This window comes from Bufo gargarizans, chromosome 4, assembly GCF_014858855.1.
Source record: "Bufo gargarizans isolate SCDJY-AF-19 chromosome 4, ASM1485885v1, whole genome shotgun sequence".
Lineage (NCBI taxonomy): Eukaryota > Metazoa > Chordata > Amphibia > Anura > Bufonidae > Bufo > Bufo gargarizans.
The window spans coordinates 293,436,405-293,450,825 of NC_058083.1; the positions used below are offsets into that span (position 1 = coordinate 293,436,405).

At 45.9% G+C, this 14,421-nt stretch overlaps 1 long non-coding RNA gene across 1 annotated transcript in view; it reads left to right on the forward strand.

The window, feature by feature from the left end:
• LOC122936050 overlaps positions 1-13,871 on the forward strand; it is an 83,622-nt gene extending 69,751 nt beyond the window's left edge. Inside the window, exons 2-4 of the long non-coding RNA XR_006388872.1 lie at positions 4,333-4,469; positions 8,032-8,100; positions 13,277-13,871. This is a non-coding gene — a long non-coding RNA (uncharacterized LOC122936050). The remainder of the gene's footprint in view (positions 1-4,332; positions 4,470-8,031; positions 8,101-13,276) is intronic.
• The last annotated feature ends 550 nt before the right edge of the window (positions 13,872-14,421 follow it).

The following is a 14,421-nucleotide window of genomic DNA, read 5'->3' on the forward strand; positions in this document are numbered from 1 at the left end:
TTATTTTATTTGTGTATATATACATGATTTTTTTTTCTGTGTTTTCTGTGTTTTTTGTATTTCTTCTGTTGGGAATCATAGTTTTAATTAATCACATGTGAAAAGGTTCTCAGCTACCATGTGGACTTTGGATCCAGCTTGATAATTAAAACACCTGAGTGGCCTCCTCCGCTATAGAGGAGGAACCTTTTTTCCTCAGGAGTCTATATATATTTTACATGGATTTGAGTTACACATGGAGTCATGAATAAGAACTGTTTAGTTCGAAACGCGTAGATTGCGAATGGCACTAATGGAGGTTGTACCACTGTGCGAATTCTTATCACTGTAATAAAGGAACCGACGGCTCAAAAATTATTGGAGTGCTAGATTGCTTTCTCTTTTATCCTTAGCAATAGATGTACAATGGATGTTGTTTGTGACACTTATGATAGCTTTCCAAACTCATAAACATGCACGTTCAGATTGGCTGTCTAATGGCTCTTAGACGTCATTGGAAAACGAACCTAAACAGATCTATTGTATCATATCCATCACTCAATTGAATCCATGCATTGAAAACTGCTTATCTGTGAACTGGAATAGAAAGGATGAAAATGTAAGTATACACCGCTATCTCTCAGGCAGATATGTAAATGATTACAGGTGTGAGTCTTGCCACAAGAGGACGTGAAAGTGCCTCCAACTCTACTCTCAGAGGTTACTTTTGGGTAGTCTACCACTTGGTGAGAGATCATTGACTGCTAGACATGCGGCTACAATGCATTTGAAGACATCTTGCCCAGTTGACAGACTTTGAGTGGAAGTACATCATTGGACTAATAGAAGCAGGATTGCCAGTTTGATAAATTGGCCACCCTTTTGGTTGTTCTGAACTAGCTGTTAGGAAGTGTTGGGGGCAGTGTTTATGTGAGAGCACACACACACATGGCAAACAGGCTCCGAAATACCCAGACAGACTACCTGTCACGGCTGGCGGAGGGGGAAACCCCCAGCCGTGCGGTGCCAGGAGATGGTAGGGTTACCCCTTGGCCGGGACCACAGAGTTAGGGAGCAGGTCACCTCCTATTGCGTCCCTAACGCTGACCCTGTCTCCTGTCAGTATGAGCCGACCTTGGTGGTAGGAGGGCTCATACGCCGGAACCTAAAAGTCCCTGCAAGCCCTCAAGTCGGCTCTGAACTAGGGGACAGAGTAAGACGACCTGCTCCTCCTAGACACGGAGGAGCAGGAGTCTCAATGGCCAAGCAACACAGGGGATACGAAAACAGCTATGGCAGTGGCAGTCAAATGGAACCAACTCATCACTCACCTGCCACAGACAACACAACCAGGAACCCATGTGCAGGTGCTGTAAGTACAAGACAACAATGGACACAGCACACACCAGACATCACACAGGAACCCTGGACCATAGGCTGCAATAACACAATCCCATACACACCTAAATAACACCGTGAAACATAGAATTTACTGACAAAGGTTTTTGACCAGAAGGGAGGCCCCCACTGGTAGATGGTAAAATACACAGGAGGCTGCTCCAGCTAGCAGGGCTGAAGCAACCTACTGAAGCCTGCAAGAGACTCAGGCTATATAGGCCAAAAGGCCACACCCACCGGTCAACCACACCCAGTGACATCACACACACTGGGAAGGGAGTTAACCCTTCCAGTACACAGAAAAGGGAAAACACCAACTTAAAGGGAAATAGCACACACACACTCACTCACCTGTTACCGCTGGCAACGGCATGCGTAGCAGCCGTGTCCTGAAGAACAACCAGCAGGCCGAGACCCTGCCACCACATGCACACAACACCAGACGTTGCCGCGGACCACCGCAGGTGAAGGGAGGTGTCCAAGTGCATACAACCAACACAACCTCGTGCACAACAAACACACAAAGGGAGTGCACAAAAAACACGTTGCCAAGGGCAACCGCACGCATGCCTATTGTCCGCGGCAACCGCACCTGAGGCCAACAACTAAGTGCCCCCAGCTGCGGTTGACAACACCAAGCCGCAGGCAACCGCATGCGGCTCCCAAGGAGTCACGACCATGACCAAGGGTCGTGACACTCCCTCCCCTCAAAGCCCCCCCCCAACCGAAAAGGGAAGCTGGTGGGACCAAACAGGGAGGGGGGAGGGGCAATGCCTGCTAATCACCAGTGTCTCCCTCCAGTGCTGCCGCCAACAAACCTGGACCGTACACAACAGTCCCAGGTTGCCAGCCAACAAAGCAGACTGGAAGGGAGAACAACTGGAGGCACTGCCAGACAGATGCCCGTATCTCCCCCCAGGACTGCCGCCAACAGACCTGGACCGTACACAACAGTCCCAGGTCGCCAGCCAACAAAGCAGTCCGGAGGAGGAGCACAGGACACCAGACCGATGCCCGTATCTCCCCCCAGAACTGCCGCCAACAGACCTGGACCGTACACAACAGTCCCCAGGTCGCCAGCCAACAAAGCAGTCTGGAGGAGGAAAACAGGACACCGCGTCCAACTCAGGAGGACGTTCCTACTCCAGGTCGCTGCCAGCAGACACTCCCCAACCAGCACACCTGCCGGAACACCGAAGGAATGCTGCCAGCAGACGACCAGAGATAGGAACCCTGAGAGGGACGAGGGGTCACCAACACGGACACGGTTAGCAAGGTGGCGGGGAAAAGCCACCAACCGTGCCGTTAACGGTGAACCCCGTAACGCTCTCCCTCCGGAGAACGCGCATGCACCCCAATGGTCAATGGATGCATGCTTCACCCTCTTACGAAGGAGACCAGGTGAGGTGCCAGTTCTGTTCATACTGTCACGGCTGGTGGTGGGGGAAACCCCCAGCCGTGCGGTACCCGAAGATGTTTGGTCGCTGCAAGGCCAGGACCACAGGATCAGGGAGCAGATCACCTCCTAAAGTCTCCCTGATCTGACCCTAACTCCTAACCTGCATGGGCCGACCTTTAGGGTAGGAGGACCCATGCGCAGGAACCTCGGGTCCCTACTATCCCTCCGCAGGTCCCTAGGCTAGGAGCTGGATAGACTACCTGTTCCTCCAGAACACGGAGGAACAGGAGCCTAGAAAGGCCAAGCTGGTAATAAGGGGAATCCAATACAACTTATGGCAGTGGCAGGTATGTGGAACTACAACCTCACCTACCTGCCACAAACACACAGCCCGGAACCCATGCAAAAGTGCTGTCTGTCTACAACAACAGAAAAGACAACAGCACACACCATACATCACACAGGGAACCAGGGAACCATAAGGTGCAACAAGCCAGCAACCACATACACATAAACATAACATAAGACAAGGTAACAAAGGTTTATGACCAGAAGGGAGGCCCCCACTGGTAGATGGTAAAATACACAGGAGGCTGCTCCAGCTAGCAGGGCTGAAGCAACCTACTGAAGCCTGCAAGAGACTCAGGCTATATAGGCCAAAAGGCCACACCCACCGGTCAACCACACCCAGTGACATCACACACACTGGGAAGGGAGTTAACCCTTCCAGCACACAGAAAAGGGAAAACACCAACTTAAAGGGAAATAGCACACACACACTCACTCACCTGTTACCGCTGGCAACGGCATGCGTGGCAGCCGTGTCCTGAAGAACAACCAGCAGGCCGAGACCCTGCCACCACATGCACACAACACCAGACGTTGCCGCGGACCACCGCAGGTGAAGGGAGGTGTCCAAGTGCATACAACCAACACAACCTCGTGCACAACAAACACACAAAGGGAGTGCACAAAAAACACGTTGCCAAGGGCAACCGCACGCATGCCTATTGTCCGCGGCAACCGCACCTGAGGCCAACAACTAAGTGCCCCCAGCTGCGGTTGACAACACCAAGCCGCAGGCAACCGCATGCGGCTCCCAAGGAGTCACGACCATGACCAAGGGTCGTGACACTACCAGACTGCAGTTTCTGGTGCATGGACTGCGCATAGACTTAATAAATTAGGCGCATCTCACAATGATGTACTGGGCTCAAGACTGGCTCTTAGGAACCCTAAATGTCCCTAATGTGTCTTTATTGACAAATAAAAATATAAAATGTTACAAGACATGTATTTAGGATGCTTCTTGTTTCTTTCCATTATAGAAAGATTTCACTTACTCTAAATGTACTCAAAAAAGAAAAAAAAAGTATGTCTGCAATTATTTTCTCATAATGCACTTGCATAAACAGTAAGTTTTGTTAAAAAAGGTGTTACAGTGCCATAATTTATTTTTAATCCATAAATGTGTTAGAATAACAAAATAAATGTGTTCTTACTGTTTAAACGCCCCATTGTTGTCGGATTCATAGTTGTCTTTGTTTATGTCACAGCTGGCCACAGCCCTCGGTGGCAACCTTACTGACGTCATTGACTGGATGCTGTTGAAGTTGATCCATCATTTCTTTACTGACATAAGCAAGACCAACAGACAACCTGGGACATTTCAGCGTGGAAAAATGAAAAATAAGTAAACTTTTTTTAACTTAATATTACTTTTACACACATCCATTTGATATGTATTTTCGATTGGCCTGCAGCACTTCTATCTTCGGCTGGCTTGGTATATGGTTGTCTGTCTAAAATAACATTGCTAGTTTCGTTATAGGAGCTTTTGTTTTGTAATAAATAACTACATATCCTTTGCACAGCCATAAAGATAAATTATATATATGTGTTACCACTAGGGAGAGCTTAGCAGCTTACTGGGTACTGTTATTATTGAGTTCAAATAGTAAACAGTTAGCATCTGTGCTTCCCCTAGTGGCAGAATTCATTTTTCCATCACATTTTACACAGTTTGTTTCCACGGTCATGACCAGTGATGGTCTGTTCGCAGTGTTCGCCAGTTAACACATGCGGGCTGCCATCTTTAGTAAGGTAGACTCACCCGTCCGGCGATGCACAGGTAAGACCTTACCTGTGCCTTTGCCGGGAGCCGGTCTGAAATCAAATGGGCTTACCTGTGCATCACCGGATGGGTGAGTCTACCTTACTATAGATGGCAGCTCACATGTGTTCACTGGCGAACACTGCGAACTGACCATCACTAGTTATGACCACTCTGCAATACATCAGCATTGGCCGTATTTACACACTACAGGAAAAAATGCCGGCCTCTCTGGTGGCCAGGGCCATGGGAGGATGGATAGGCCAGTGCTTTTTTCTATAGTGTGCAAGCACCGCCACTGCTGATGGATTTCAGGGTGGACGTGACTGTGGAACAAGCAGTGTATAATGTGATAGAAAAATGAATCCAGCCAGCAAAGGAAGCAACATGGGTAATAACAATACATTAGTAAGTGCCTTGTATTAACTTTCTCTATATAATAAATGCTATTTGCTGAAGTGACAACCCCTTTAACTTTGCCACTATACAGTGAGTTTTGAAAATCTGGAACAAAAAAGCTCCAGCTGCTACAGTATATAGATGTGCAGTGTTGGACTGGCCCATCAGAGCACCAAAGGATTCTCTGGTGTGGATAGGCTCTGATACCATAGTGGGCCCCAAATGTCCAGGAGAAAAAAAATTAAGCTGAATTTGAAGCCAATGACCATTCATGTGTGGGTTTTGCTTCTTATCCAAGGGAGTGGGCTCACTCACAATTTTGCCCCAAAACACAGCCATGACTAAAGAATGGTACCAAAACACCCTCCAACAGCAACGTCTTCCAACAATCCAACAACAGTTTGGTGAAGAACAATGCATTTTCCAGCAAGATGGAGCACCGTGCCATAAGACAAAAGTGATAACTTAGTGGCTCTGGGACCAAAACGTTGATATTTTGGGTCCATGGCCTGAAAACTCCCCAGATCTTAATCCCATTGAGAACTTGTGGTCAATCCTCAAGAGGCGGGTGGACAAACAAAAACCCACTAATTCTGACAAACTCCAAGAAGTGATTATGAAAGAATGGGTTGCTATCAGTCAGGAATTGGCCCAGAAGTTGATTGAGAGCATGCCCAGTCGAATTGCAGAGGTCCTGAAAAAGAAGGGCCAACACTGCAAATACTGACTCTTTGCATAAATGTCATGTAATTGTCGATAAAAGCCTTTGAAACGTATGAAGTGCGTGTAATTATATTTCACTACATCACAGAAACAACTGAAACAAAGATCTAAAAGCAGTTTAGCAGTAAACTTTGTGAAAACCAATATTTGTGTCATTCTCAAAACTTTTGGCCACGACTGTACACAGAATAACAGACTGTCATAAGATCTGTCAAATTTATCCCAATCGTTCAGGCTGAATGATAAATTAGGTTCACAGATAGATACTTTTCTCTAACTTTATACCACCTATTGGTTGCCTCACTCTGCAACAGATTTTTTGGCCAAATGTTGAGGCAAAATGTAGCATCATAAGCCACACCCTCTTTCCCAATAAACCATTTCTCTACCATTAAGCCATGCCCACTCAGCCAGTCATGCTTACCTGCTTCATAAATATGCTTACCCGTTTCAAAAAATAAATGTCCCAAATTTCACACAAAAAATTGCCAAGTAATAAAGTAAAAAAATTGTGAAAATAATTCTCTGAAGTAAGAAAGCAGGTAAAAGCTATGGGTGAAACTGTCCTTACAGAGACTCTCAAAATTATTTCAGACCCCAGCTCAGATCCTACATTATTCAGGCACCAGATCATTAAATTATTCAGACCCGAGATACGGATGGAGTAGAGTTAACACTCCTGTTTTCTGAGATTTCTGAGTTGTGTTATCTAATCTAAGCAAACACCTTTAAATTTCTTTTCGATGGCTTTTGTCTCAAGATAACGCGATGAGTTAAAAAATTAAAAGACTCTAAATCAATCAGTCCAAAGAATAAATCCTTAAATTTATTCAGGACCCAGATGTAACCCATGAATAATTCAGACCCCAGATCAGATCCCTAAGTTTACTCAAGCCCCAGACCAGTCCAACAAAATTAATTCAGACCCAGAGCAGACCACAAAGTTAATTCGGACCCCACATTAGACCCTTAATTAATAAGACCACAGAGTCCTAAATGTATCTGACGAAGGATAAGACTCCTAAGTGAGACTTCACACCACTGAATCAGACCCCAGGACTTCGCTCAAAAACAAACCCCAAAAGTATGTTTGCCTCTCCTTGCTCCCAGATTCTCTTGTCTTCCGGGCTCTGCACACAGGTCCTGACACCAGCCAGCACCAGGATGTATACAGTACACAAAATCTAGATGCTGATCAGCATTAGGACCTTGTGTGCTGAATTCTAAAGGACCTGATGTGACAGAGGCCTGGACTATGTGGCCTGGTTACAACTATAAGCACTGAGATCCTGATAGACATCTTTGCAAAGTTCTGAACCACAGACAATGTGTGGAACCTGTTTTAGGGTTCCATAGAATCCAAGGGTGCTATGAAACCCTATCAAGCAACACAGGCCTATATATTCTATATTGCTAAACACTGAGAGTAATAATTCCCATAACTCCCTATCCCACTCACTACATAGCACTATGTCCAGCTTCATTTACCTCATTTACATTTTTTTTACTTTATACCAATGGTTCCTCAAGTCACATTTCAACCCAGGGCTCAGGGCCACAAGAAAACAGTGTAAAGGACTGGGCTACCATGCTTCTCAATGGAAGTCTATTATTTCACCCTTAGAAATATCATCAGCATACGTTAAAATATTACTGCTTAAAACATTTAAATGTTTCCAAATGTTTAATAACATAAAGTTACCTTAAATAAGGTTTTTCCTGTTAATTTCAGTTCGATAATGCAACATGTTTAGTTTTTTGCTGAGCCAGGAATTGGATCCAGTAGATCATCTAGGCCATTGTCAGGGAGGAAGTGTTCCTTCCCGGCAATCGCTTGCTCGTCCGCTGCTATTACATGCAGCAATCTCCTCCTCAGTATGTAGAGGAGCGATTGCAAATGCCATCACTTGTTCCCTACTGTATCATTATTTGCCGCAGACCCTGATTACACAGCAGGATCTGCCACCGGCAAATGATGATTTTTAAACCTGCTAAAAGATTTTAATTACTCTTTCATCAGGTAATCAGCGGCAGCATTACACTGCCAAATCATCACTAACAAGCGTCCATACGAATGCTACAAATACAGGTAGAGTTGACTAATTTATATTGCTCTTTGAAGCCAAGTTTTGTGCAATATGATGCATACCTTAGTTCTTCAAAACAGTTGAATACTATGGCACCATTGCGACTGTCTGCATTGGGACACAGCGTCATTAAGTAAGCAAGCATGCGTACAGCTTGCAATTCTGGCCACTGTGTCGGAGGAACCTGTTCTTTCTAACTCCACCCCTTACTCTGAAGATTGGTCATAATAGCCAGTGTTGTCATGATAAGCATTCTGCTATTCCTACACCACTTACTCCTCCTCCTTCTCCTGTGGTATCTCCTCATCCTCCACATCTTCCTCCATGGGACTTTGTGTGTGGGTCCCCAACAGCTACAGGGTGTCCAGCAAAATGCATCATCTATTTGTCGTTTGCTGTTTCTGCTCTAAGATAAATGCATTAGTTTCTGCTCTAAGATAAATATCAAGGGGATGACACTGTCAAATCTGGTGGCCTCTTTGAAGGGCCTGAGCTTGAAGCAACACATGCTCCACGTTGAGGTGCTTGACAAAATCATTCACTGCTATATGCTGTTCCTACAGATGCTCTAGCACAGGGATGGGCAAACTGCGGCTCTCCAGCTGTTGCAAAACTACAAATCCCATCATGCCCAGTCTGCCTACAGCATAGCATGATGGGATTTGTAGTTTTACAACAGCTAGAGAACCGCAGTTTGCCCATCCCTGCTCTAGCATATGCAAGGTGGAATTCCAGTGAGCTTGAATGTCATGGATGAAGAAGTGCAATGGCAGACCATTCTGATGCTGCAAGTTTAGGAGGCAGTGGCGTCGCCAGGGGGGGGCCAGAGGAGGCCACGGCCCCCCCTACATCATGCTCGGCCCCCCCATGTGCCCCCCCAACTAAAATGCGCCCCCCCCCCAAAGTGAGCCGCCGCCGCCGGGCACAGGGAGATGAGCGCTTCCATTGCGCTCATCTCCTTACTACTGCCTGTGCTAGCGGCGGTGCAGGGGAGGGAGAGGCGTGTCCCTTTCCCTTGCTCTGATAGGCTGCCGGCACTAGGCCGGCAGCCTATCAGAAGCCGGCGCAGGCGGCGCGATGACGTCATCGCGCTGCCTGAGCCATACAGCGTGGGACACAGACCAGAAGAGGCCTGCATCGCATCGCTGCCACTGAGGTAAGTATGTGTGTTCTTTTTTTTTTTTTTTTTTTTCTTACAATAGTGATACTGAAGGGGTGGGGGACTTAATAATGCCACATGATGGGGGGGACTTAATAATGCCACATGATGGGGGGGACTTAATAATGGCACATGACGGAGGGGGGACTTAATAATGGCACATGATGGGGGGACTTAATAATGGCACATGATGGGGGGGGACTTAATAATGGCACATGATGGGGGGACTTAATAATGGCACATGATTACTGGCACGTAATGGGGGGCTTATTACTGACACGTAATGGGGGGCGACTTAATAATGGCACATGATTACTGGCACGTAATGGGGGGCTTATTACTGACACGTAATGGGGGGCTTATTACTGGCACATGATGGGGGGGCTTATTACTGGCACATGATGGGGGGCTTATTACTGGCACGTAATGGGGGGCTTATTACTGGCACGTGATGGGGGGCTTATTACTGGCACATTGGGGGGCACTATAGGGGCATCTACTGAGGCCATAAAGAAGGGGTGTTTTATATGGGGGGCTCTGTACAGTAGCATTTTATACTGGGACACATTATGGTGGGTACTATGGGGAAGGGGGGAGAGGAGTACTATGGAGTCATCTACGGGGGCACTAAGAAGGGGTAATTTATACTTGCAAAATTATGGGGGACACTGAGGGCATCTACTGGGGCATTTTATACTGGTACATTATGGGGGGCACTAGGAGGAAGGGGGAGAGGAGCACTATGGGGGCATTTACTGGGGGCACTATATAGGGGTATTTTATACTGGCACATTATGGAGGACATTAGCTCAACTGGGGGCATAAGGGGGTATTTTTTGCATTGTCACATTATAAGGAGAATTATTTCTACTGGGGGGCATAATGGTGGGCTTTATTACTCCTCCATGGTATGACCCCCTAGTAGCAGCACCAGCCTCTCCCTGCTCTGCTATCCCTCTGCTCCTTCTCCAAATCCTTAATATGAAATCTTTCTCATTAGGATAAAACACATCAGCTCCGCCGAGCCCCCGGACAAAGTGTGGAAGTGGCGTCCGAGATCCCCAAGGGCCAAGCCAAGTAACTGTAAGTGTTCATGTGAAATATGTTTATGTTATACACATATAGCCTACACTGTGCCACACAATATACAGTATACCGCTACACTGTGCCACACAATATACAGTATACCTCTACACTGTGCCACACAATATACAGTATACCTCTACACTGTGCCACACAGTATACAGCTACACTGTGCCACACAATATACAGTATACCGCTACACTGTGCCACACAATATACAGTATACCTCTACACTGTGCCACACAATATACAGTATACCTCTACACTGTGCCACACAATATACAGTATACCTCTACACTGTGCCACACAATATACAGTATACCGCTACACTGTGCCACACAATATACAGTATACCTCTACACTGTGCCACACAATATACAGTATACCTCTACACTGTGCCACACAGTATACCGCTACACTGTGCCACACAATATACAGTATACCGCTACACTGTGCCACACAATATACAGTATACCTCTACACTGTGCCACACAATATACAGTATACCTCTACACTGTGCCACACAATATACAGTATACCTCTACACTGTGCCACACAATATACAGTATACCTCTACACTGTGCCACACAGTATACCTCTACACTGTGCCACACAGTATACCTCTACACTGTGCCACACAGTATACCTCTACACTGTGCCACACAGTATACCTCTACACTGTGCCACACAGTATACCTCTACACTGTGCCACACAGTATACCGTATACCTCTACACTGTGCCCCACGATATACAGTATACCTCTACACTGTGCCCCACGATATACAGTATACCGCTATTGCCACACAGTATACAGCTACACTGTGCCCCACAATATACAGTATACCTCTACACTGTGCCACACAATATACAGTATACCTCTACACTGTGCCCCACGATATACAATATACCGCTACACTGTGCCACACAGTATACAGTATACCGCTACACTGTGGAGTCTGTTCTATAAGCACCCTTGTTCTGTGGCGGCGGACAGAAAATAATCTGGAAGTGCCTCTCCCGAGACCAGGCTCTGGATCCGCCACTGGTCTGGACCGCTCACAGGAGTGTACATTTCTTCTAAACTGTAATCCGTATCCTCTGACCTGCAGAAATGAGCGCTCGCTCGATAACAACTAACAGGCAGTACCTGTAGGCTGTAGCCTGGCCCTGTTACCGAAGCTAGCCGAGTGGTGTAAGGTTAAGGTACTAGTAGAGATGAGCGGCTGCTGATTCCTGATTTAAAGTTAAAGTTACTGCAGGATATGGATTACGGTTTAGAAATGTCAAATGTACACTCCTGTGAGAGGCGGGGAGGGGGATCTGTGGATGACACTGTTATGGAGGGGGAAATGGGGATGACACTGTTATGGAGGGGGAAATGGGGATGACACTGTCATGGGGTGGATCTGTGGATGACACATATAGCATAAGATGCTATACCCGGTATGTGGCATCCACAGATCTCCCCCATAGCAGTGTCATCCACAGATCCCCCTCTCTATAAAAGTGTCATCCACAGACAGCTGGACTTTTCTTCCCTGTTGCGGTTTTAGGTATCGCAGCATTTCGAAGCGTACTTGTGTAAATGTATCGTTGTTATAGCTGCCCCTGCCTAGGTGGAGTTCACAGGGAGACAGCCAGTTGGATATTTGGATATTTACTGTTTGATGCATTTTAGCAAGTAATCCGCTGTGTGGCTCCTTGGACCCCTTTCCTGCTCTCTATTTGCTCTAAGTGCCTGTCTCACTACCAGTGCATCTGCCAGCATGACTATGGCTACATTTGGCACTACTACCACTAACACAGCTATGCATTGGGTCACATGCATCCCCCTGAACCTCCTCCTCATGGCAGTCCAAATGCTGACTGTTCCCACATAAATCATCAACAGGGAGACTCTCTCGAGAATCTTTCATGGTGGGGTTCTGTTGCCTCTTCTTAGGTAAAAATAAGTAATCTCTCTAGGAGGGGGTAGTAAAGACTGAGAGGATGCACCTGAAAGGCTTCTCTGGGGTTGCAAGGAGTAAGAGTAGGAGGAATACTGTGACTCCTGGCTCCAAGGTATGGCATCAGATTCAGAGGTGACCTCCACATCATCCTGCCATGACTGAGAGGAGGAATAAGCCATCCAGTCTCATACTCTTTATCCTTAATAATAATGTTTCACTTTTTGGAAGCCAAGTTGAACTGTGGCCTACTACTACTACTGCTACTGGCTGGATTGCTGGTGCTGCTAATGCTGCTAATACCCACAGTTTGACTTTTCGACTGTGGGAGGATGAGGCATGGATCTTTCATTTTGCACCCTTCTGTTTCCCAGACATTTTATTATGATGCCAATAAATCAAAATTCACGGGCTTCCAATAAAGAAAAAATCATGAGTTTGGTACAAACAGATTATTAAACAGTTCTAGCAAAACTATAAGTGTGTTTTCTGTCATTTAAAAGCAAAGGCACAATTAAATGTCTCTCCCCTTCTACAAACACACTACACACTGGTATTGACAATTAACTTTGTAAATAATGTAGTGTTTGTGGTGAAATATATTTGAACTCTGTGTTTAATATCACTGGTTCAACAATGAATTTTTTGTACTAAGATGTCTATGAAACACACGGCCTTGTGGTAAAGTGTCTGCTAATAATGATATAACAATGCAGTGTTTGCTATAAAATATGAACTATGCGTTCATAGGGAATAAAAATGTTGTCATTGCAGTAAAATACTTTTTCTTAAATCCATTGTGTTTATTTACACTAATTTAATGCACTGAAATTTTTTAGCAAAAGTGAAAAAGTGTGCTTGCAGCAGAATGCTATTGCCATGCTGAGCTGGTAATAATCCTATGTAGAAACTTGACATATTGAATAAAAAAGCTGTCTCTGTTCATATAATTGCATATATTGAAAAAAAAATTTCTTTTTTTCTTGCAGGGGGTTTTGTAATGCAGAACTGCCAGAAAAGCAGTTGTATTAAGCACAGTGTGACCAGCGCCTCAATCCTTCAAAGCTTTCCCTGTTTAAATTCCCTAAAATGTACACAATTATCTCTCTTTCTGCCTATATTGTACCTATCACACTATATTAGTTGCTTAAATAATCATTTTTTTTTGTCAGACACTGCCAGGCACACTCCTTCCAGGTCAGAAGCTGAACGCAGTATCATACTTCTTCTCGATCAGCATATGAATCTTACTTCCTATTGCCCCCTTATTAGCTGATAAGGCTGTCTTTAAGGCTCTGAGTCAATCAGGGCAAGCCCTCCACCACACTTTCTCCCAATGTCATGTGATCCTTCTTTCTCCCTTGTAGTTTTCCCCACCAATATTAACAGTAAAATGGTGCTAGGTGCTATTTTTACGCCATTCATTTGAAAAGAAGCGCAAAAGCTTTGGATTTGTTTGGCAGATGAAAATGTGTTTAGAATCGATTCCCCCATCTCTTGTTTACATCTAAAGCACACATAGACTACCATATTTTTCGCCCCATAAGATGCATTTTTCCCCCCCAAAAGTGGGGGAAAAGGCCCCTGCATCTTATGGGGCAAATACTAATGAGCGCTTCTTTATGGAAGTGCTCATTAGTACCAGAGGACCGGGAAGCGGTGAAGGCTCTGTAATCACCGCTTCCTGGTTCTCGGCTGTCACTGTACTGTGGCTGCGCACAGTGTGAGGGTGCTCTGTGACCTCACACTGTGCGCATCAGATCACAGCCGATGGAAGAGGAGGAAGAAGAGAACTGGAGCAGAGGAGCAGCGGAGCAGGAGAGGTAAGTGTTTTATTTTATATTATAAAACATGAGGCAATATGGGGCTGCTGGGCATGATCTGAGGCAATATGGGGCTGCTGGGGGTGATCTGAGGCAATATGGGGCTGTTGGGCATGATCTGAGGCAATATGGGGCTGCTGGGGGGTGATCTGAGGCAATATGGGGCTGTTGGGCATGATCTGAGGCAATATGGGGCTGCTGGGTGGTGATCTGAGGCAATATGGAGCTGCTGGGGATGATCTGGGGCAATATGGGGCTGCTGGAGGATGATCTGGGGCAATATGGTAGTTGCTGGGGAATGATCTGAGGCA